Source organism: Chionomys nivalis, chromosome 4 (assembly GCF_950005125.1).
Source record: "Chionomys nivalis chromosome 4, mChiNiv1.1, whole genome shotgun sequence".
Classification (NCBI taxonomy): Eukaryota; Metazoa; Chordata; class Mammalia; order Rodentia; family Cricetidae; genus Chionomys; species Chionomys nivalis.
This window is the reverse complement of record NC_080089.1, coordinates 2475805-2501612: the sequence shown is the minus strand read 5'-3', so window position 1 is coordinate 2501612 and position 25808 is coordinate 2475805.

Here is a 25808-nt window from a genome sequence, read left to right as displayed (position 1 = left end):
ACTGCTTTTCTTTACAAAGAAACACTTTTGCGTTTCTTACTAAAGCTATTTTTGAAATGAACTCTTTCAAAACAATGTGATTATCTTCCAAAGTAAAGCTTCTACAGAGAAAAGGAAAACTGATCTCACTTCAAACAGTAATAGATATGTCGAAAAAATCTGCTTCTCTATAAGGAGAAGCACATGTGCATTTCTTAATAAAGCTTTTCCTAAAATGAATACACTTTAAAAAGAACGTGATTATATTTAAAAGCAAAGATTCTACAGAGAAAAGGAACACGGATCTCACTTCTAACAAGCCTTTGACATGTCACAAAGAACTGCTTTGCTTTACAGAAAAAGACATGTGCGTTTCTTACTAAAGCATTTCAAGAAATGAATACACTTTCAAAAGAATGTGATTATCTTTCAAATAAAGCTTCTACAGAGAAAAGGAATACTGATCTCACTTCAAACAATACTTTGACATGTCGCAAACAATTGCTTCTCTTTAACAAGATACACGTGGGTTTCTTAGTAAAGCTTTTCAAGAAATGAATACACTTTCAAAAGAACGTGATTATATTTCAAAGCATAGCTTCTACAGAGAAAAGGAACACTGATCTCACTTCTAACAGTAATTTGACATGTCGCAAACAACTTTTCTTTACACAGAAAGACGTGTGTTTCTTACTAAAGCTATTTATAAAATGAATACACTTTCCAAAGAATGTGACTTTCTTTCAAAGTAAAGCTTCTACGGAGAAAAGGAACATTGATATCACTTCTAACAATAATTTGACACGTCGCAAACAACTGCTTCTCTTTACAGGGAAACACATGTGTGTTTCTTCCTAAAGCTTTTCATGAAATGAATACACTTTGAAATAAATGTGATTATCTTTCAAAGTAAAGCTTCTACAGAGAAAGGAACACTTATCTCTCTTCCAAAAATACTTTGACATGTCGCAAAAAATGGCTTTTCTTTACAGAGAAACAGTTGTGCGTTTCTTACTAAAGCTATTTTTGAAATGAATACACTTTCAAAACAATGAGATTATCTTTCAAAGTAAAGCTTGTAGAGAGAAAAGAAAACTGTTCTCATTTTTAACAGTAATTTGACATGTCACAAACAACTGCTTTTCTTTAGAGAGAAATACATGTATGTTTCTTACTAAAGATTTTCAAGAAATGTATACACTTTCAAAAGAACGTGATTATCTTTCAAATTAAAGCTTGTACAGAGAAAAGGAATATTGATCTCACTTCAAACAATATTTTGACATGTCCCAAACAACTGCTTCTCCTAACCAAGTAACACATGTGCTTTGCTTACTAAAGTTTTAAAGAAATGAATACACTTTTAAAAGAACATGATTATATTTCAAAGCAGAGTTTCTACAGAGAATGGAACACTGATCTCACTTCTAACAATACTTTGACATGTCGCAAACAACTGCTTCTCTTTACAGAGAAACACTTGTGCGTTTCTTACTAAAGCTATTAATGAAATGAATACACTTTCAGAAGAATATGATTATCTTTCAAAGTAAAGTTGTACAGAGAAAGGTAAACTGATCTCACTTCTAACAATACTTTGACATGTCGCAAACAACTGCTTCTCTTTACCAAGAAACACATGTGTTTCTAACTAAAGCTGTTCAAGAAATGTATACACTTTCAAAAGAATGTGATTATCCTTCAAAGTAAAGCTTGTACAAAGAAAAGGAACACTGATATCACTTCTAACAAGACGTTGACATGTCGCAAAAAACTGCTTCTCTTTATCAAGAAACACATGTGTGTTAGTTACTAAAGCTTTTCAGGAAATGAATACACTTTCAAAAGAATGTGATTATCTTTCAAAGTAAATCTTGTACCTAGAAAAGGAATATTGACCTCACTTCAAACAACACTTTGACATGTCGCAAACAACTGCTTCTCCTTACCAAGTAACACAAGTGCGTTTTAACTAAAGCTTTTCAGGAAAGAATACAGTTTCAAAATAGCGTGATTATCTTTCAATGTAAAGCTTGTACAGAGAAAAGGAACACTGATCTCACTAATAACAATACTTTGACATGTCGCAAAAAATGGCCTCTCTTTACAGAGAAACACATGTGCGTTTCTTACTAAAGCTATTTATGAAATAAATACACTTTCAAAGAATGTGGTTATCTTTCAAATTAAAGCTTCTACAGAGAAAAGCAACACTGATCTCAGGTCTAATAGGACGTTGACATGTCGCAAACAACTGCTTCTCATTACCAAGAAACACATGTGCGTTTCTTACTAAAGTTTTTAAAGAAATGAATACACTTTTTAAAGAACCAATTGTATTTCAAAGCAAAGCTTCTACAGAGAATGGAACACTGATCTCCCTTCTAACAATACTTTGACATGTCGCAAACAACGGCTTCTCTTTACAGAGAAACACTTGTGCGTTTCTTACTAAAGCTATTAATGAAATGAATACACTTTCAAAGAATGTGATTATCTTTCAAAGTAAAGCTTCTACAGAGAAATGAATACTGATCACACTTCTAACAAGACTTTGACATGTCAGAAACAACTGCTTCTCTTTACCAAGACACACATGAGCATTATTACTAAAGCATTTCTAGAAATGAATACACTTTCAAAAGAACGTGACTATATTTCAAAATAAAGCTTCCACAGAGAAAATGAACACTGATCTCACTTCTAACAGTAATTTGACACGTCGAAAAGAAGTGCTTTTCTTTACAGAGAAACACATGTACGTTTCTTACTAAAGCTTATCATGAAATGAATACACTTTCAAAAGAATATGATTATACTTCAAAGCAAAGCTTCTACAGAGAAAAGGAACACTGATCTCACTTCTAAAAATACTTGACATGTCGGAAAAAACTGCTTCTCTTTACAGAGAAACACATATGCGTTTCTTCCTAATGCTTTTCATGAAATGAATACACTTTGAAAAGAATGTGATTATCTTTCAAAGTAAAGCTTTTACAGAGAAAGGAACACTGATCTCTCTTCTAAAAATACTTTGACATGATGCATAATACGGCCTTTCTTTACAGAGAAACAACTGTGCGTTTCTTACTAAAGTTATATATGAAACTAATACACTTTCAAAAAACGTGATTATCTTTCAAAATAAAGCTTTGACAGAGAAAAGGAAAACTGATCTCACTTCTAATAGATATTTGACAGTTGCAAACATCTGCTTCTTTACAGAGAAACTCATGTGTGTTTCATACTAAAACTTTTTAAGAAATGAATACACATTCAAAAGAACGTGATTATCATTCAAAGCAAAGCTTCTACAGAGGATGGAACACTGATCTCACTTCTAACAAGACTTTGACATTTAGGAAACAATTGAATCTCTTTACCAAGTAACACGTGTGTTTCTTACTAAAGCTAATCCTGAAATGAATACACTTTCAAAGGAATGTGATTATCTTTCAAAGTAAAGCTTCTACACAGAAAGGAACACTGATCTCTCTTCTAACAATACTTTGACATGTCGCAAAAAATGGCCTCTCTTTAGAGAAACACATGTGCGTTTCTTACTAAAGCTATTTATGAAATGAACACCCTTTCAAAAGAATGTGATTTTCTTTCAAAGTAAACCTGCTACAGAGAAAAGGAATACTGATTTCACTTCAAACAATACTTTGAATGTCGTAAACAACTGCTTTTCCTTACCAAGATACACATGTGTGTTTCATGCTAAAGCTTTTCAAGAAATGAATACACTTTCAAAAGAATGTGAATATCTTTCAAAGTAAAGCTTGTACAGAGAAAAGGAATGCGGATCTCACTTCTACCAATACTTTAACATGTTCCAAAGAACTGCTTCTCTTTACAGAAAAACACATGTGCTTTTCTTACAAAAGCATTTCATGAAATAAATACACATTCAAAAGAACGTTATTATCTTTCAAAGTAAAACTTCTGCAGAGAAAAGGAAAACTAATCTCACTTCTAACAGTAATTTGACATGTCGCAAACATCTGCTTCTCTTTACAGAGAAACACATGTGCGTTTCTTACTAAAGCTTTTCAAGATATGAATACACTTTCAAAAGAACATGTTTATATTTCAAAACAAAGATTCTACAGAGAAAAGGAACACTGATCTCACTTCTACCAATACTTTGACATGTCGTAAACAATGGCTTCTCTTTACAAGGAACAGTTGTGCGTTTCTTACTTAAGTTATTTATGAAATGAATACACTTTCAAAGAATGTGATTATCTTTCAAAGTAAAGTTTCTAAAGAGAAATGAACACTGATCTCACTTCTAACAAGGCTTTGACATGTCAGAAACAACTGCCTTTCCTTACCAAGAAACACATGTGTGTTATTACTAAAGCATTTAAAGAAATAAATACACTTTCAAAAGAACGTGATTATATTTCAAATTAAAGCTTGCACACAGAAAATGACTACTGATCTCACTTCTAACAATACTTTGACATGTCGAAAACAACTGCTTCTCCTTACAGAGAAACACATGTGTGTTTCTTACAAAAGTATTTCATGAAATAAATGCACTTTCAAAAAAACGTGATTATCTTCCAAAGTAAAGCTTCTATAGAGAAAAGGAACAGTGATCTCACTTCTCAAAAGACTTTGACATGTAGCAAAAACTGCTTCTCTTTACCAAGAAACACATGTGTTTCTTAATAAAGCTTTTCAAGAGATGAATACACTTTCAAAAGAACATGATTATATTTCAAAGCAAAGCTTCTACAGAGAAAAGTAACACTGATCTCACTTCTAACAGTAATTTGCCATGTTGCAAACAACTGCTTTTCTTTACAAAGAAACACTTTTGCGTTTCTTACTAAAGCTATTTTTGAAATGAACTCTTTCAAAACAATGTGATTATCTTCCAAAGTAAAGCTTCTACAGAGAAAAGGAAAACTGATCTCACTTCAAACAGTAATAGATATGTCGGAAAAATCTGCTTCTCTGTAAGGAGAAGCACATGTGCATTTCTTAATTAAGCTTTTCCTAAAATGAATACACTTTAAAAAGAACGTGATTATATTTAAAAGCAAAGATTCTACAGAGAAAAGGAACACGGATCTCACTTCTAACAAGCCTTTGACATGTCACAAAGAACTGCTTTGCTTTACAGAAAAAGACATGTGCGTTTCTTACTAAAGCATTTCAAGAAATGAATACACTTTCAAAAGAATGTGATTATCTTTCAAATAAAGCTTCTACAGAGAAAAGGAATACTGATCTCACTTCAAACAATACTTTGACATGTCGCAAACAATTGCTTCTCTTTAACAAGATACACGTGGGTTTCTTAGTAAAGCTTTTCAAGAAATGAATGAATACACTTTCAAAAGAACGTGATTATATTTCAAAGCATAGCTTCTACAGAGAAAAGGAACACTGATCTCACTTCTAACAGTAATTTGACATGTCGCAAACAACTTTTCTTTACACAGAAAGACGTGTGTTTCTTACTAAAGCTATTTATAAAATGAATACACTTTCCAAAGAATGTGACTTTCTTTCAAAGTAAAGCTTCTACGGAGAAAAGGAACATTGATATCACTTCTAACAATAATTTGACACGTCGCAAACAACTGCTTCTCTTTACAGGGAAACACATGTGTGTTTCTTCCTAAAGCTTTTCATGAAATGAATACACTTTGAAATAAATGTGATTATCTTTCAAAGTAAAGCTTCTACAGAGAAAGGAACACTTATCTCTCTTCCAAAAATACTTTGACATGTCGCAAAAAATGGCTTTTCTTTACAGAGAAACAGTTGTGCGTTTCTTACTAAAGCTATTTTTGAAATGAATACACTTTCAAAACAATGAGATTATCTTTCAAAGTAAAGCTTGTAGAGAGAAAAGAAAACTGTTCTCATTTTTAACAGTAATTTGACATGTCACAAACAACTGCTTTTCTTTAGAGAGAAATACATGTATGTTTCTTACTAAAGATTTTCAAGAAATGTATACACTTTCAAAAGAACGTGATTATCTTTCAAATTAAAGCTTGTACAGAGAAAAGGAATATTGATCTCACTTCAAACAATATTTTGACATGTCCCAAACAACTGCTTCTCCTAACCAAGTAACACATGTGCTTTGCTTACTAAAGTTTTAAAGAAATGAATACACTTTTAAAAGAACATGATTATATTTCAAAGCAGAGTTTCTACAGAGAATGGAACACTGATCTCACTTCTAACAATACTTTGACATGTCGCAAACAACTGCTTCTCTTTACAGAGAAACACTTGTGCGTTTCTTACTAAAGCTATTAATGAAATGAATACACTTTCAGAAGAATATGATTATCTTTCAAAGTAAAGTTGTACAGAGAAAGGTAAACTGATCTCACTTCTAACAATACTTTGACATGTCGCAAACAACTGCTTCTCTTTACCAAGAAACACATGTGTTTCTAACTAAAGCTGTTCAAGAAATGTATACACTTTCAAAAGAATGTGATTATCCTTCAAAGTAAAGCTTGTACAAAGAAAAGGAACACTGATATCACTTCTAACAAGACGTTGACATGTCGCAAAAAACTGCTTCTCTTTATCAAGAAACACATGTGTGTTAGTTACTAAAGCTTTTCAGGAAATGAATACACTTTCAAAAGAATGTGATTATCTTTCAAAGTAAATCTTGTACCTAGAAAAGGAATATTGACCTCACTTCAAACAACACTTTGACATGTCGCAAACAACTGCTTCTCCTTACCAAGTAACACAAGTGCGTTTTAACTAAAGCTTTTCAGGAAAGAATACAGTTTCAAAATAGCGTGATTATCTTTCAATGTAAAGCTTGTACAGAGAAAAGGAACACTGATCTCACTAATAACAATACTTTGACATGTCGCAAAAAATGGCCTCTCTTTACAGAGAAACACATGTGCGTTTCTTACTAAAGCTATTTATGAAATAAATACACTTTCAAAGAATGTGGTTATCTTTCAAATTAAAGCTTCTACAGAGAAAAGCAACACTGATCTCAGGTCTAATAGGACGTTGACATGTCGCAAACAACTGCTTCTCATTACCAAGAAACACATGTGCGTTTCTTACTAAAGTTTTTAAAGAAATGAATACACTTTTTAAAGAACCAATTGTATTTCAAAGCAAAGCTTCTACAGAGAATGGAACACTGATCTCACTTCTAACAATACTTTGACATGTCGCAAACAACAGCTTCTCTTTACAGAGAAACACTTGTGCGTTTCTTACTAAAGCTATTAATGAAATGAATACACTTTCAAAGAATGTGATTATCTTTCAAAGTAAAGCTTCTACAGAGAAATGAATACTGATCACACTTCTAACAAGACTTTGACATGTCAGAAACAACTGCTTCTCTTTACCAAGACACACATGAGCATTATTACTAAAGCATTTCTAGAAATGAATACACTTTCAAAAGAACGTGACTATATTTCAAAATAAAGCTTCCACAGAGAAAATGAACACTGATCTCACTTCTAACAGTAATTTGACATGTCGAAAAGAAGTGCTTTTCTTTACAGAGAAACACATGTACATTTCTTACTAAAGCTTATCATGAAATGAATACACTTTCAAAAGAATATGATTATACTTCAAAGCAAAGCTTCTACAGAGAAAAGGAACACTGATCTCACTTCTAAAAATACTTGACATGTCGGAAAAAACTGCTTCTCTTTACAGAGAAACACATATGCGTTTCTTCCTAATGCTTTTCATGAAATGAATACACTTTGAAAAGAATGTGATTATCTTTCAAAGTAAAGCTTTTACAGAGAAAGGAACACTGATCTCTCTTCTAAAAATACTTTGACATGATGCATAATACGGCCTTTCTTTACAGAGAAACAACTGTGCGTTTCTTACTAAAGTTATATATGAAACTAATACACTTTCAAAAAACGTGATTATCTTTCAAAATAAAGCTTTGACAGAGAAAAGGAAAACTGATCTCACTTCTAATAGATATTTGACAGTTGCAAACATCTGCTTCTTTACAGAGAAACTCATGTGTGTTTCATACTAAAACTTTTTAAGAAATGAATACACATTCAAAAGAACGTGATTATCATTCAAAGCAAAGCTTCTACAGAGGATGGAACACTGATCTCACTTCTAACAAGACTTTGACATTTAGGAAACAATTGAATCTCTTTACCAAGTAACACGTGTGTTTCTTACTAAAGCTAATCCTGAAATGAATACACTTTCAAAGGAATGTGATTATCTTTCAAAGTAAAGCTTCTACACAGAAAGGAACACTGATCTCTCTTCTAACAATACTTTGACATGTCGCAAAAAATGGCCTCTCTTTAGAGAAACACATGTGCGTTTCTTACTAAAGCTATTTATGAAATGAACACCCTTTCAAAAGAATGTGATTTTCTTTCAAAGTAAACCTGCTACAGAGAAAAGGAATACTGATTTCACTTCAAACAATACTTTGAATGTCGTAAACAACTGCTTCTCCTTACCAAGATACACATGTGTGTTTCATGCTAAAGCTTTTCAAGAAATGAATACACTTTCAAAAGAATGTGAATATCTTTCAAAGTAAAGCTTGTACAGAGAAAAGGAATGCGGATCTCACTTCTACCAATACTTTAACATGTTCCAAAGAACTGCTTCTCTTTACAGAAAAACACATGTGCTTTTCTTACAAAAGCATTTCATGAAATAAATACACATTCAAAAGAACGTTATTATCTTTCAAAGTAAAACTTCTGCAGAGAAAAGGAAAACTAATCTCACTTCTAACAGTAATTTGACATGTCGCAAACATCTGCTTCTCTTTACAGAGAAACACATGTGCGTTTCTTACTAAAGCTTTTCAAGATATGAATACACTTTCAAAAGAACATGTTTATATTTCAAAACAAAGATTCTACAGAGAAAAGGAACACTGATCTCACTTCTACCAATACTTTGACATGTCGTAAACAATGGCTTCTCTTTACAAGGAACAGTTGTGCGTTTCTTACTTAAGTTATTTATGAAATGAATACACTTTCAAAGAATGTGATTATCTTTCAAAGTAAAGTTTCTAAAGAGAAATGAATACTGATCTCACTTCTAACAAGGCTTTGACATGTCAGAAACAACTGCCTTTCCTTACCAAGAAACACATGTGTGTTATTACTAAAGCATTTAAAGAAATAAATACACTTTCAAAAGAACGTGATTATATTTCAAATTAAAGCTTGCACACAGAAAATGACTACTGATCTCACTTCTAACAATACTTTGACATGTCGAAAACAACTGCTTCTCCTTACAGAGAAACACATGTGTGTTTCTTACAAAAGTATTTCATGAAATAAATGCACTTTCAAAAAAACGTGATTATCTTCCAAAGTAAAGCTTCTATAGAGAAAAGGAACACTGATCTCACTTCTCAAAAGACTTTGACATGTAGCAAAAACTGCTTCTCTTTACCAAGAAACACATGTGTTTCTTAATAAAGCTTTTCAAGAGATGAATACACTTTCAAAAGAACATGATTATATTTCAAAGCAAAGCTTCTACAGAGAAAAGTAACACTGATCTCACTTCTAACAGTAATTTGCCATGTTGCAAACAACTGCTTTTCTTTACAAAGAAACACTTTTGCGTTTCTTACTAAAGCTATTTTTGAAATGAACTCTTTCAAAACAATGTGATTATCTTCCAAAGTAAAGCTTCTACAGAGAAAAGGAAAACTGATCTCACTTCAAACAGTAATAGATATGTCGGAAAAATCTGCTTCTCTGTAAGGAGAAGCACATGTGCATTTCTTAATTAAGCTTTTCCTAAAATGAATACACTTTAAAAAGAACGTGATTATATTTAAAAGCAAAGATTCTACAGAGAAAAGGAACACGGATCTCACTTCTAACAAGCCTTTGACATGTCACAAAGAACTGCTTTGCTTTACAGAAAAAGACATGTGCGTTTCTTACTAAAGCATTTCAAGAAATGAATACACTTTCAAAAGAATGTGATTATCTTTCAAATAAAGCTTCTACAGAGAAAAGGAATACTGATCTCACTTCAAACAATACTTTGACATGTCGCAAACAATTGCTTCTCTTTAACAAGATACACGTGGGTTTCTTAGTAAAGCTTTTCAAGAAATGAATGAATACACTTTCAAAAGAACGTGATTATATTTCAAAGCATAGCTTCTACAGAGAAAAGGAACACTGATCTCACTTCTAACAGTAATTTGACATGTCGCAAACAACTTTTCTTTACACAGAAAGACGTGTGTTTCTTACTAAAGCTATTTATAAAATGAATACACTTTCCAAAGAATGTGACTTTCTTTCAAAGTAAAGCTTCTACGGAGAAAAGGAACATTGATATCACTTCTAACAATAATTTGACACGTCGCAAACAACTGCTTCTCTTTACAGGGAAACACATGTGTGTTTCTTCCTAAAGCTTTTCATGAAATGAATACACTTTGAAATAAATGTGATTATCTTTCAAAGTAAAGCTTCTACAGAGAAAGGAACACTTATCTCTCTTCCAAAAATACTTTGACATGTCGCAAAAAATGGCTTTTCTTTACAGAGAAACAGTTGTGCGTTTCTTACTAAAGCTATTTTTGAAATGAATACACTTTCAAAACAATGAGATTATCTTTCAAAGTAAAGCTTGTAGAGAGAAAAGAAAACTGTTCTCATTTTTAACAGTAATTTGACATGTCACAAACAACTGCTTTTCTTTAGAGAGAAATACATGTATGTTTCTTACTAAAGATTTTCAAGAAATGTATACACTTTCAAAAGAACGTGATTATCTTTCAAATTAAAGCTTGTACAGAGAAAAGGAATATTGATCTCACTTCAAACAATATTTTGACATGTCCCAAACAACTGCTTCTCCTAACCAAGTAACACATGTGCTTTGCTTACTAAAGTTTTAAAGAAATGAATACACTTTTAAAAGAACATGATTATATTTCAAAGCAGAGTTTCTACAGAGAATGGAACACTGATCTCACTTCTAACAATACTTTGACATGTCGCAAACAACTGCTTCTCTTTACAGAGAAACACTTGTGCGTTTCTTACTAAAGCTATTAATGAAATGAATACACTTTCAGAAGAATATGATTATCTTTCAAAGTAAAGTTGTACAGAGAAAGGTAAACTGATCTCACTTCTAACAATACTTTGACATGTCGCAAACAACTGCTTCTCTTTACCAAGAAACACATGTGTTTCTAACTAAAGCTGTTCAAGAAATGTATACACTTTCAAAAGAATGTGATTATCCTTCAAAGTAAAGCTTGTACAAAGAAAAGGAACACTGATATCACTTCTAACAAGACGTTGACATGTCGCAAAAAACTGCTTCTCTTTATCAAGAAACACATGTGTGTTAGTTACTAAAGCTTTTCAGGAAATGAATACACTTTCAAAAGAATGTGATTATCTTTCAAAGTAAATCTTGTACCTAGAAAAGGAATATTGACCTCACTTCAAACAACACTTTGACATGTCGCAAACAACTGCTTCTCCTTACCAAGTAACACAAGTGCGTTTTAACTAAAGCTTTTCAGGAAAGAATACAGTTTCAAAATAGCGTGATTATCTTTCAATGTAAAGCTTGTACAGAGAAAAGGAACACTGATCTCACTAATAACAATACTTTGACATGTCGCAAAAAATGGCCTCTCTTTACAGAGAAACACATGTGCGTTTCTTACTAAAGCTATTTATGAAATAAATACACTTTCAAAGAATGTGGTTATCTTTCAAATTAAAGCTTCTACAGAGAAAAGCAACACTGATCTCAGGTCTAATAGGACGTTGACATGTCGCAAACAACTGCTTCTCATTACCAAGAAACACATGTGCGTTTCTTACTAAAGTTTTTAAAGAAATGAATACACTTTTTAAAGAACCAATTGTATTTCAAAGCAAAGCTTCTACAGAGAATGGAACACTGATCTCACTTCTAACAATACTTTGACATGTCGCAAACAACAGCTTCTCTTTACAGAGAAACACTTGTGCGTTTCTTACTAAAGCTATTAATGAAATGAATACACTTTCAAAGAATGTGATTATCTTTCAAAGTAAAGCTTCTACAGAGAAATGAATACTGATCACACTTCTAACAAGACTTTGACATGTCAGAAACAACTGCTTCTCTTTACCAAGACACACATGAGCATTATTACTAAAGCATTTCTAGAAATGAATACACTTTCAAAAGAACGTGACTATATTTCAAAATAAAGCTTCCACAGAGAAAATGAACACTGATCTCACTTCTAACAGTAATTTGACATGTCGAAAAGAAGTGCTTTTCTTTACAGAGAAACACATGTACATTTCTTACTAAAGCTTATCATGAAATGAATACACTTTCAAAAGAATATGATTATACTTCAAAGCAAAGCTTCTACAGAGAAAAGGAACACTGATCTCACTTCTAAAAATACTTGACATGTCGGAAAAAACTGCTTCTCTTTACAGAGAAACACATATGCGTTTCTTCCTAATGCTTTTCATGAAATGAATACACTTTGAAAAGAATGTGATTATCTTTCAAAGTAAAGCTTTTACAGAGAAAGGAACACTGATCTCTCTTCTAAAAATACTTTGACATGATGCATAATACGGCCTTTCTTTACAGAGAAACAACTGTGCGTTTCTTACTAAAGTTATATATGAAACTAATACACTTTCAAAAAACGTGATTATCTTTCAAAATAAAGCTTTGACAGAGAAAAGGAAAACTGATCTCACTTCTAATAGATATTTGACAGTTGCAAACATCTGCTTCTTTACAGAGAAACTCATGTGTGTTTCATACTAAAACTTTTTAAGAAATGAATACACATTCAAAAGAACGTGATTATCATTCAAAGCAAAGCTTCTACAGAGGATGGAACACTGATCTCACTTCTAACAAGACTTTGACATTTAGGAAACAATTGAATCTCTTTACCAAGTAACACGTGTGTTTCTTACTAAAGCTAATCCTGAAATGAATACACTTTCAAAGGAATGTGATTATCTTTCAAAGTAAAGCTTCTACACAGAAAGGAACACTGATCTCTCTTCTAACAATACTTTGACATGTCGCAAAAAATGGCCTCTCTTTAGAGAAACACATGTGCGTTTCTTACTAAAGCTATTTATGAAATGAACACCCTTTCAAAAGAATGTGATTTTCTTTCAAAGTAAACCTGCTACAGAGAAAAGGAATACTGATTTCACTTCAAACAATACTTTGAATGTCGTAAACAACTGCTTCTCCTTACCAAGATACACATGTGTGTTTTATGCTAAAGCTTTTCAAGAAATGAATACACTTTCAAAAGAATGTGAATATCTTTCAAAGTAAAGCTTGTACAGAGAAAAGGAATACGGATCTCACTTCTACCAATACTTTAACATGTTGCAAAGAACTGCTTCTCTTTACAGAAAAACACATGTGCTTTTCTTACAAAAGCATTTCATGAAATAAATACACATTCAAAAGAACGTTATTATCTTTCAAAGTAAAACTTCTGCAGAGAAAAAAAAACTAATCTCACTTCTAACAGTAATTTGACATGTCGCAAACATCTGCTTCTCTTTACAGAGAAACACATGTGCGTTTCTTACTAAAGCTTTTCAAGATATGAATACACTTTCAAAAGAACATGTTTATATTTCAAAACAAAGATTCTACAGAGAAAAGGAACACTGATCTCACTTCTAACAATACTTTGACATGTCGTAAACAATGGCTTCTCTTTACAAGGAACAGTTGTGCGTTTCTTACTTAAGTTATTTATGAAATGAATACACTTTCAAAGAATGTGATTATCTTTCAAAGTAAAGTTTCTAAAGAGAAATGAATACTGATCTCACTTCTAACAAGGCTTTGACATGTCAGAAACAACTGCCTTTCCTTACCAAGAAACACATGTGTGTTATTACTAAAGCATTTAAAGAAATAAATACACTTTCAAAAGAACGTGATTATATTTCAAATTAAAGCTTGCACACAGAAAATGACTACTGATCTCACTTCTAACAATACTTTGACATGTCGAAAACAACTGCTTCTCCTTACAGAGAAACACATGTGTGTTTCTTACAAAAGTATTTCATGAAATAAATGCACTTTCAAAAAAACGTGATTATCTTCCAAAGTAAAGCTTCTATAGAGAAAAGGAACACTGATCTCACTTCTAAAAAGACTTTGACATGTAGCAAAAACTGCTTCTCTTTACCAAGAAACACATGTGTTTCTTAATAAAGCTTTTCAAGAGATGAATACACTTTCAAAAAACATGATTATATTTCAAAGCAAAGCTTCTACAGAGAAAAGTAACACTGATCTCACTTCTAACAGTAATTTGCCATGTTGCAAACAACTGCTTTTCTTTACAAAGAAAGACTTTTGCGTTTCTTACTAAAGCTATTTTTGAAATGAACTCTTTCAAAACAATGTGATTATCTTCCAAAGTAAAGCTTCTACAGAGAAAAGGAAAACTGATCTCACTTCAAACAGTAATAGATATGTCGAAAAAATCTGCTTCTCTATAAGGAGAAGCACATGTGCATTTCTTAATAAAGCTTTTCCTAAAATGAATACACTTTAAAAAGAACGTGATTATATTTAAAAGCAAAGATTCTACAGAGAAAAGGAACACGGATCTCACTTCTAACAAGCCTTTGACATGTCACAAAGAACTGCTTTGCTTTACAGAAAAAGACATGTGCGTTTCTTACTAAAGCATTTCAAGAAATGAATACACTTTCAAAAGAATGTGATTATCTTTCAAATAAAGCTTCTACAGAGAAAAGGAATACTGATCTCACTTCAAACAATACTTTGACATGTCGCAAACAATTGCTTCTCTTTAACAAGATACACGTGGGTTTCTTAGTAAAGCTTTTCAAGAAATGAATACACTTTCAAAAGAACGTGATTATATTTCAAAGCATAGCTTCTACAGAGAAAAGGAACACTGATCTCACTTCTAACTGTAATTTGACATGTCGCAAACAACTTTTCTTTACACAGAAAGACGTGTGTTTCTTACTAAAGCTATTTATAAAATGAATACACTTTCCAAAGAATGTGACTTTCTTTCAAAGTAAAGCTTCTACGGAGAAAAGGAACATTGATATCACTTCTAACAATAATTTGACACGTCGCAAACAACTGCTTCTCTTTACAGGGAAACACATGTGTGTTTCTTCCTAAAGCTTTTCATGAAATGAATACACTTTGAAATAAATGTGATTATCTTTCAAAGTAAAGCTTCTACAGAGAAAGGAACACTTATCTCTCTTCCAAAAATACTTTGACATGTCGCAAAAAATGGCTTTTCTTTACAGAGAAACAGTTGTGCGTTTCTTACTAAAGCTATTTTTGAAATGAATACACTTTGAAATAAATGTGATTATCTTTCAAAGTAAAGCTTGTAGAGAGAAAAGAAAACTGTTCTCATTTTTAACAGTAATTTGACATGTCACAAACAACTGCTTTTCTTTAGAGAGAAATACATGTATGTTTCTTACTAAAGATTTTCAAGAAATGTATACACTTTCAAAAGAACGTGATTATCTTTCAAATTAAAGCTTGTACAGAGAAAAGGAATATTGATCTCACTTCAAACAATATTTTGACATGTCCCAAACAACTGCTTCTCCTAACCAAGTAACACATGTGCTTTGCTTACTAAAGTTTTAAAGAAATGAATACACTTTTAAAAGAACATGATTATATTTCAAAGCAGAGTTTCTACAGAGAATGGAACACTGATCTCACTTCTAACAATACTTTGACATGTCGCAAACAACTGCTTCTCTTTACAGAGAAACACTTGTGCGTTTCTTACTAAAGCTATTGAAATGAATACACTTTCAGAAGAATATGATTATCTTTCAAATTAAAGTTGTACAGAGAAAGGTAAACTGATCTCACTTCTAACAATACTTTGACATGTCGCAAACAACTGCTTCTCTTTACCAAGAAACACATGTGTTTCTAACTAAAGCTGTTCAAGAAATGTATACACTTTCAAAAGAATGTGATTATCCTTCAAAGTAAAGCTTGTACAAAGAAAAGGAACACTGATATCACTTCTAACAAGACGTTGACATGTCGCAAAAAACTGCTTCTCTTTATCAAGAAACACATGTGTGTTAGTTACTAAAGCTTTTCAGGAAATGAATACACTTTCAAAAGAATGTGATTATCTTTCAAAGTAAATCTTGTACCTAGAAAAGGAATATTGACCTCACTTCAAACAACACTTTGACATGTCGCAAACAACTGCTTCTCCTTACCAAGTAACACAAGTGCGTTTTAACTAAAGCTTTTCAGGAAAGAATACAGTTTCAAAATAGCGTGATTATCTTTCAATGTAAAGCTTGTACAGAGAAAAGGAACACTGATCTCACTAATAACAATACTTTGACATGTCGCAAAAAATGGCCTCTCTTTACAGAGAAACACATGTGCGTTTCTTACTAAAGCTATTTATGAAATAAATACACTTTCAAAGAATGTGGTTATCTTTCAAATTAAAGCTTCTACAGAGAAAAGCAACACTGATCTCAGGTCTAATAGGACGTTGACATGTCGCAAACAACTGCTTCTCATTACCAAGAAACACATGTGCGTTTCTTACTAAAGTTTTTAAAGAAATGAATACACTTTTTAAAGAACCAATTGTATTTCAAAGCAAAGCTTCTACAGAGAATGGAACACTGATCTCACTTCTAACAATACTTTGACATGTCGCAAACAACAGCTTCTCTTTACAGAGAAACACTTGTGCGTTTCTTACTAAAGCTATTAATGAAATGAATACACTTTCAAAGAATGTGATTATCTTTCAAAGTAAAGCTTCTACAGAGAAATGAATACTGATCACACTTCTAACAAGACTTTGACATGTCAGAAACAACTGCTTCTCTTTACCAAGACACACATGAGCATTATTACTAAAGCATTTCTAGAAATGAATACACTTTCAAAAGAACGTGACTATATTTCAAAATAAAGCTTCCACAGAGAAAATGAACACTGATCTCACTTCTAACAGTAATTTGACATGTCAAAAAGAAGTGCTTTTCTTTACAGAGAAACACATGTACATTTCTTACTAAAGCGTATCATGAAATGAATACACTTTCAAAAGAATATGATTATACTTCAAAGCAAAGCTTCTACAGAGAAAAGGAACACTGATCTCACTTCTAAAAATACTTGACATGTCGGAAAAAACTGCTTCTCTTTACAGAGAAACACATATGCGTTTCTTCCTAATGCTTTTCATGAAATGAATACACTTTGAAAAGAATGTGATTATCTTTCAAAGTAAAGCTTTTACAGAGAAAGGAACACTGATCTCTCTTCTAAAAATACTTTGACATGATGCATAATACGGCCTTTCTTTACAGAGAAACAACTGTGCGTTTCTTACTAAAGTTATATATGAAACTAATACACTTTCAAAAAACGTGATTATCTTTCAAAATAAAGCTTTGACAGAGAAAAGGAAAACTGATCTCACTTCTAATAGATATTTGACAGTTGCAAACATCTGCTTCTTTACAGAGAAACTCATGTGTGTTTCATACTAAAACTTTTTAAGAAATGAATACACATTCAAAAGAACGTGATTATCATTCAAAGCAAAGCTTCTACAGAGGATGGAACACTGATCTCACTTCTAACAAGACTTTGACATTTAGGAAACAATTGAATCTCTTTACCAAGTAACACGTGTGTTTCTTACTAAAGCTAATCCTGAAATGAATACACTTTCAAAGGAATGTGATTATCTTTCAAAGTAAAGCTTCTACACAGAAAGGAACACTGATCTCTCTTCTAACAATACTTTGACATGTCGCAAAAAATGGCCTCTCTTTAGAGAAACACATGTGCATTTCTTACTAAAGCTATTTATGAAATGAACACCCTTTCAAAAGAATGTGATTTTCTTTCAAAGTAAACCTGCTACAGAGAAAAGGAATACTGATTTCACTTCAAACAATACTTTGAATGTCGTAAACAACTGCTTCTCCTTACCAAGATACACATGTGTGTTTCATGCTAAAGCTTTTCAAGAAATGAATACACTTTCAAAAGAATGTGAATATCTTTCAAAGTAAAGCTTGTACAGAGAAAAGGAATACGGATCTCACTTCTACCAATACTTTAACATGTTCCAAAGAACTGCTTCTCTTTACAGAAAAACACATGTGCTTTTCTTACAAAAGCATTTCATGAAATAAATACACATTCAAAAGAACGTTATTATCTTTCAAAGTAAAACTTCTGCAGAGAAAAGGAAAACTAATCTCACTTCTAACAGTAATTTGACATGTCGCAAACATCTGCTTCTCTTTACAGAGAAACACATGTGCGTTTCTTACTAAAGCTTTTCAAGATATGAATACACTTTCAAAAGAACATGTTTATATTTCAAAACAAAGATTCTACAGAGAAAAGGAACACTGATCTCACTTCTAACAATACTTTGACATGTCGTAAACAATGGCTTCTCTTTACAAGGAACAGTTGTGCGTTTCTTACTTAAGTTATTTATGAAATGAATACACTTTCAAAGAATGTGATTATCTTTCAAAGTAAAGTTTCTAAAGAGAAATGAATACTGATCTCACTTCTAACAAGGCTTTGACATGTCAGAAACAACTGCCTTTCCTTACCAAGAAACACATGTGTGTTATTACTAAAGCATTTAAAGAAATAAATACACTTTCAAAAGAACGTGATTATATTTCAAATTAAAGCTTGCACACAGAAAATGACTACTGATCTCACTTCTAACATGTCGAAAACAACTGCTTCTCCTTACAGAGAAACACATGTGTGTTTCTTACAAAAGTATTTCATGAAATAAATGCACTTTCAAAAAAACGTGATTATCTTCCAAAGTAAAGCTTCTATAGAGAAAAGGAACACTGATCTCACTTCTCAAAAGACTTTGACATGTAGCAAAAACTGCTTCTCTTTACCAAGAAACACATGTGTTTCTTAATAAAGCTTTTCAAGAGATGAATACACTTTCAAAAGAACATGATTATATTTCAAAGCAAAGCTTCTACAGAGAAAAGTAACACTGATCTCACTTCTAACAGTAATTTGCCATGTTGCAAACAACTGCTTTTCTTTACAAAGAAACACTTTTGCGTTTCTTACTAAAGCTATTTTTGAAATGAACTCTTTCAAAACAATGTGATTATCTTCCAAAGTAAAGCTTCTACAGAGAAAAGGAAAACTGATCTCACTTCAAACAGTAATAGATATGTCGAAAAAATCTGCTTCTCTATAAGGAGAAGCACATGTGCATTTCTTAATAAAGCTTTTCCTAAAATGAATACACTTTAAAAAGAACGTGATTATATTTAAAAGCAAAGATTCTACAGAGAAAAGGAACACGGATCTCACTTCTAACAAGCCTTTGACATGTCACAAAGAACTGCTTTGCTTTACAGAAAAAGACATGTGCGTTTCTTACTAAAGCATTTCAAGAAATGAATACACTTTCAAAAGAATGTGATTATCTTTCAAATAAAGCTTCTACAGAGAAAAGGAATACTGATCTCACTTCAAACAATACTTTGACATGTCGCAAACAATTGCTTCTCTTTAACAAGATACACGTGGGTTTCTTAGTAAAGCTTTTCAAGAAATGAATACACTTTCAAAAGAACGTGATTATATTTCAAAGCATAGCTTCTACAGAGAAAAGGAACACTGATCTCACTTCTAACAGTAATTTGACATGTCGCAAACAACTTTTCTTTACACAGAAAGACGTGTGTTTCTTACTAAAGCTATTTATAAAATGAATACACTTTCCAAAGAATGTGACTTTCTTTCAAAGTAAAGCTTCTACGGAGAAAAGGAACATTGATATCACTTCTAACAATAATTTGACACGTCGCAAACAACTGCTTCTCTTTACAGGGAAACACATGTGTGTTTCTTCCTAAAGCTTTTCATGAAATGAATACACTTTGAAATAAATGTGATTATCTTTCAAAGTAAAGCTTCTACAGAGAAAGGAACACTTATCTCTCTTCCAAAAATACTTTGACATGTCGCAAAAAATGGCTTTTCTTTACAGAGAAACAGTTGTGCGTTTCTTACTAAAGCTATTTTTGAAATGAATACACTTTCAAAACAATGAGATTATCTTTCAAAGTAAAGCTTGTAGAGAGAAAAGAAAACTGTTCTCATTTTTAACAGTAATTTGACATGTCACAAACAACTGCTTTTCTTTAGAGAGAAATACATGTATGTTTCTTACTAAAGATTTTCAAGAAATGTATACACTTTCAAAAGAACGTGATTATCTTTCAAATTAAAGCTTGTACAGAGAAAAGGAATATTGATCTCACTTCAAACAATATTTTGACATGTCCCAAACAACTGCTTCTCCTAACCAAGTAACACATGTGCTTTGCTTACTAAAGTTTTAAAGAAATGAATACACTTTTAAAAGAACATGATTATATTTCAAAGCAGAGTTTCTACAGAGAATGGAACACTGATCTCACTTCTAACAATACTTTGACATGTCGCAAACAACTGCTTCTCTTTACAGAGAAACACTTGTGCGTTTCTTACTAAAGCTATTAATGAAATGAATACACTTTCAGAAGAATATGATTATCTTTCAAAGTAAAGTTGTACAGAGAAAGGTAAACTGATCTCACTTCTAACAATACTTTGACATGTCGCAAACAACTGCTTCTCTTTACCAAGAAACACATGTGTTTCTAACTAAAGCTGTTCAAGAAATGTATACACTTTCAAAAGAATGTGATTATCCTTCAAAGTAAAGCTTGTACAAAGAAAAGGAACACTGATATCACTTCTAACAAGACGTTGACATGTCGCAAAAAACTGCTTCTCTTTATCAAGAAACACATGTGTGTTAGTTACTAAAGCTTTTCAGGAAATGAATACACTTTCAAAAGAATGTGATTATCTTTCAAAGTAAATCTTGTACCTAGAAAAGGAACATTGACCTCACTTCAAACAACACTTTGACATGTCGCAAACAACTGCTTCTCCTTACCAAGTAACACAAGTGCGTTTTAACTAAAGCTTTTCAGGAAAGAATACAGTTTCAAAATAGCGTGATTATCTTTCAATGTAAAGCTTGTACAGAGAAAAGGAACACTGATCTCACTAATAACAATACTTTGACATGTCGCAAAAAATGGCCTCTCTTTACAGAGAAACACATGTGCGTTTCTTACTAAAGCTATTTATGAAATAAATACACTTTCAAAGAATGTGGTTATCTTTCAAATTAAAGCTTCTACAGAGAAAAGCAACACTGATCTCAGGTCTAATAGGACGTTGACATGTCGCAAACAACTGCTTCTCATTACCAAGAAACACATGTGCGTTTCTTACTAAAGTTTTTAAAGAAATGAATACACTTTTTAAAGAACCAATTGTATTTCAAAGCAAAGCTTCTACAGAGAATGGAACACTGATCTCCCTTCTAACAATACTTTGACATGTCGCAAACAACGGCTTCTCTTTACAGAGAAACACTTGTGCGTTTCTTACTAAAGCTATTAATGAAATGAATACACTTTCAAAGAATGTGATTATCTTTCAAAGTAAAGCTTCTACAGAGAAATGAATACTGATCACACTTCTAACAAGACTTTGACATGTCAGAAACAACTGCTTCTCTTTACCAAGACACACATGAGCATTATTACTAAAGCATTTCTAGAAATGATTACACTTTCAAAAGAACGTGACTATATTTCAAAATAAAGCTTCCACAGAGAAAATGAACACTGATCTCACTTCTAACAGTAATTTGACACGTCGAAAAGAAGTGCTTTTCTTTACAGAGAAACACATGTACGTTTCTTACTAAAGCTTATCATGAAATGAATACACTTTCAAAAGAATATGATTATACTTCAAAGCAAAGCTTCTACAGAGAAAAGGAACACTGATCTCACTTCTAAAAATACTTGACATGTCGGAAAAAACTGCTTCTCTTTACAGAGAAACACATATGCGTTTCTTCCTAATGCTTTTCATGAAATGAATACACTTTGAAAAGAATGTGATTATCTTTCAAAGTAAAGCTTTTACAGAGAAAGGAACACTGATCTCTCTTCTAAAAATACTTTGACATGATGCATAATACGGCCTTTCTTTACAGAGAAACAACTGTGCGTTTCTTACTAAAGTTATATATGAAACTAATACACTTTCAAAAAACGTGATTATCTTTCAAAATAAAGCTTTGACAGAGAAAAGGAAAACTGATCTCACTTCTAATAGATATTTGACAGTTGCAAACATCTGCTTCTTTACAGAGAAACTCATGTGTGTTTCATACTAAAACTTTTTAAGAAATGAATACACATTCAAAAGAACGTGATTATCATTCAAAGCAAAGCTTCTACAGAGGATGGAACACTGATCTCACTTCTAACAAGACTTTGACATTTAGGAAACAATTGAATCTCTTTACCAAGTAACACGTGTGTTTCTTACTAAAGCTAATCCTGAAATGAATACACTTTCAAAGGAATGTGATTATATTTCAAAGTAAAGCTTCTACACAGAAAGGAACACTGATCTCTCTTCTAACAATACTTTGACATGTCGCAAAAAATGGCCTCTCTTTAGAGAAACACATGTGCGTTTCTTACTAAAGCTATTTATGAAATGAACACCCTTTCAAAAGAATGTGATTTTCTTTCAAAGTAAACCTGCTACAGAGAAAAGGAATACTGATTTCACTTCAAACAATACTTTGAATGTCATAAACAACTGCTTCTCCTTACCAAGATACACATGTGTGTTTCATGCTAAAGCTTTTCAAGAAATGAATACACTTTCAAAAGAATGTGAATATCTTTCAAAGTAAAGCTTGTACAGAGAAAAGGAATGCGGATCTCACTTCTACCAATACTTTAACATGTTCCAAAGAACTGCTTCTCTTTACAGAAAAACACATGTGCTTTTCTTACAAAAGCATTTCATGAAATAAATACACATTCAAAAGAACGTTATTATCTTTCAAAGTAAAACTTCTGCAGAGAAAAGGAAAACTAATCTCACTTCTAACAGTAATTTGACATGTCGCAAACATCTGCTTCTCTTTACAGAGAAACACATGTGCGTTTCTTACTAAAGCTTTTCAAGATATGAATACACTTTCAAAAGAACATGTTTATATTTCAAAACAAAGATTCTACAGAGAAAAGGAACACTGATCTCACTTCTAACAATACTTTGACATGTCGTAAACAATGGCTTCTCTTTACAAGCAACAGTTGTGCGTTTCTTACTTAAGTTATTTATGAAATGAATACACTTTCAAAGAATGTGATTATCTTTCAAAGTAAAGTTTCTAAAGAGAAATGAACACTGATCTCACTTCTAACAAGGCTTTGACATGTCAGAAACAACTGCCTTTCCTTACCAAGAAACACATGTGTGTTATTACTAAAGCATTTAAAGAAATAAATACACTTTCAAAAGAACGTGATTATATTTCAAATTAAAGCTTGCACACAGAAAATGACTACTGATCTCACTTCTAACAATACTTTGACATGTCGAAAACAACTGCTTCTCCTTACAGAGAAACACATGTGTGTTTCTTACAAAAGTATTTCATGAAATAAATGCACTTTCAAAAAAACGTGATTATCTTCCAAAGTAAAGCTTCTATAGAGAAAAGGAACACTGATCTCACTTCTCAAAAGACTTTGACATGTAGCAAAAACTGCTTCTCTTTACCAAGAAACACATGTGTTTCTTAATAAAGCTTTTCAAGAGATGAATACACTTTCAAAAGAACATGATTATATTTCAAAGCAAAGCTTCTACAGAGAAAAGTAACACTGATCTCACTTCTAACAGTAATTTGCCATGTTGCAAACAACTGCTTTTCTTTACAAAGAAACACTTTTGCGTTTCTTACTAAAGCTATTTTTGAAATGAACTCTTTCAAAACAATGTGATTATCTTCCAAAGTAAAGCTTCTACAGAGAAAAGGAAAACTGATCTCACTTCAAACAGTAATAGATATGTCGAAAAAATCTGCTTCTCTATAAGGAGAAGCACATGTGCATTTCTTAATAAAGCTTTTCCTAAAATGAATACACTTTAAAAAGAACGTGATTATATCTAAAAGCAAAGATTCTACAGAGAAAAGGAACACGGATCTCACTTCTAACAAGCCTTTGACATGTCACAAAGAACTGCTTTGCTTTACAGAAAAAGACATGTGCGTTTCTTACTAAAGCATTTCAAGAAATGAATACACTTTCAAAAGAATGTGATTATCTTTCAAATAAAGCTTCTACAGAGAAAAGGAATACTGATCTCACTTCAAACAATACTTTGACATGTCGCAAACAATTGCTTCTCTTTAACAAGATACACGTGGGTTTCTTAGTAAAGCTTTTCAAGAAATGAATGAATACACTTTCAAAAGAACGTGATTATATTTCAAAGCATAGCTTCTACAGAGAAAAGGAACACTGATCTCACTTCTAACAGTAATTTGACATGTCGCAAACAACTTTTCTTTACACAGAAAGACGTGTGTTTCTTACTAAAGCTATTTATAAAATGAATACACTTTCCAAAGAATGTGACTTTCTTTCAAAGTAAAGCTTCTACGGAGAAAAGGAACATTGATATCACTTCTAACAATAATTTGACACGTCGCAAACAACTGCTTCTCTTTACAGGGAAACACATGTGTGTTTCTTCCTAAAGCTTTTCATGAAATGAATACACTTTGAAATAAATGTGATTATCTTTCAAAGTAAAGCTTCTACAGAGAAAGGAACACTTATCTCTCTTCCAAAAATACTTTGACATGTCGCAAAAAATGGCTTTTCTTTACAGAGAAACAGTTGTGCGTTTCTTACTAAAGCTATTTTTGAAATGAATACACTTTCAAAACAATGAGATTATCTTTCAAAGTAAAGCTTGTAGAGAGAAAAGAAAACTGTTCTCATTTTTAACAGTAATTTGACATGTCACAAACATCTGCTTTTCTTTAGAGAGAAATACATGTATGTTTCTTACTAAAGATTTTCAAGAAATGTATACACTTTCAAAAGAACGTGATTATCTTTCAAATTAAAGCTTGTACAGAGAAAAGGAATATTGATCTCACTTCAAACAATATTTTGACATGTCCCAAACAACTGCTTCTCCTAACCAAGTAACACATGTGCTTTGCTTACTAAAGTTTTAAAGAAATGAATACACTTTTAAAAGAACATGATTATATTTCAAAGCAGAGTTTCTACAGAGAATGGAACACTGATCTCACTTCTAACAATACTTTGACATGTCGCAAACAACTGCTTCTCTTTACAGAGAAACACTTGTGCGTTTCTTACTAAAGCTATTAATGAAATGAATACACTTTCAGAAGAATATGATTATCTTTCAAAGTAAAGTTGTACAGAGAAAGGTAAACTGATCTCACTTCTAACAATACTTTGACATGTCGCAAACAACTGCTTCTCTTTACCAAGAAACACATGTGTTTCTAACTAAAGCTGTTCAAGAAATGTATACACTTTCAAAAGAATGTGATTATCCTTCAAAGTAAAGCTTGTACAAAGAAAAGGAACACTGATATCACTTCTAACAAGACGTTGACATGTCGCAAAAAACTGCTTCTCTTTATCAAGAAACACATGTGTGTTAGTTACTAAAGCTTTTCAGGAAATGAATACACTTTCAAAAGAATGTGATTATCTTTCAAAGTAAATCTTGTACCTAGAAAAGGAATATTGACCTCACTTCAAATAACACTT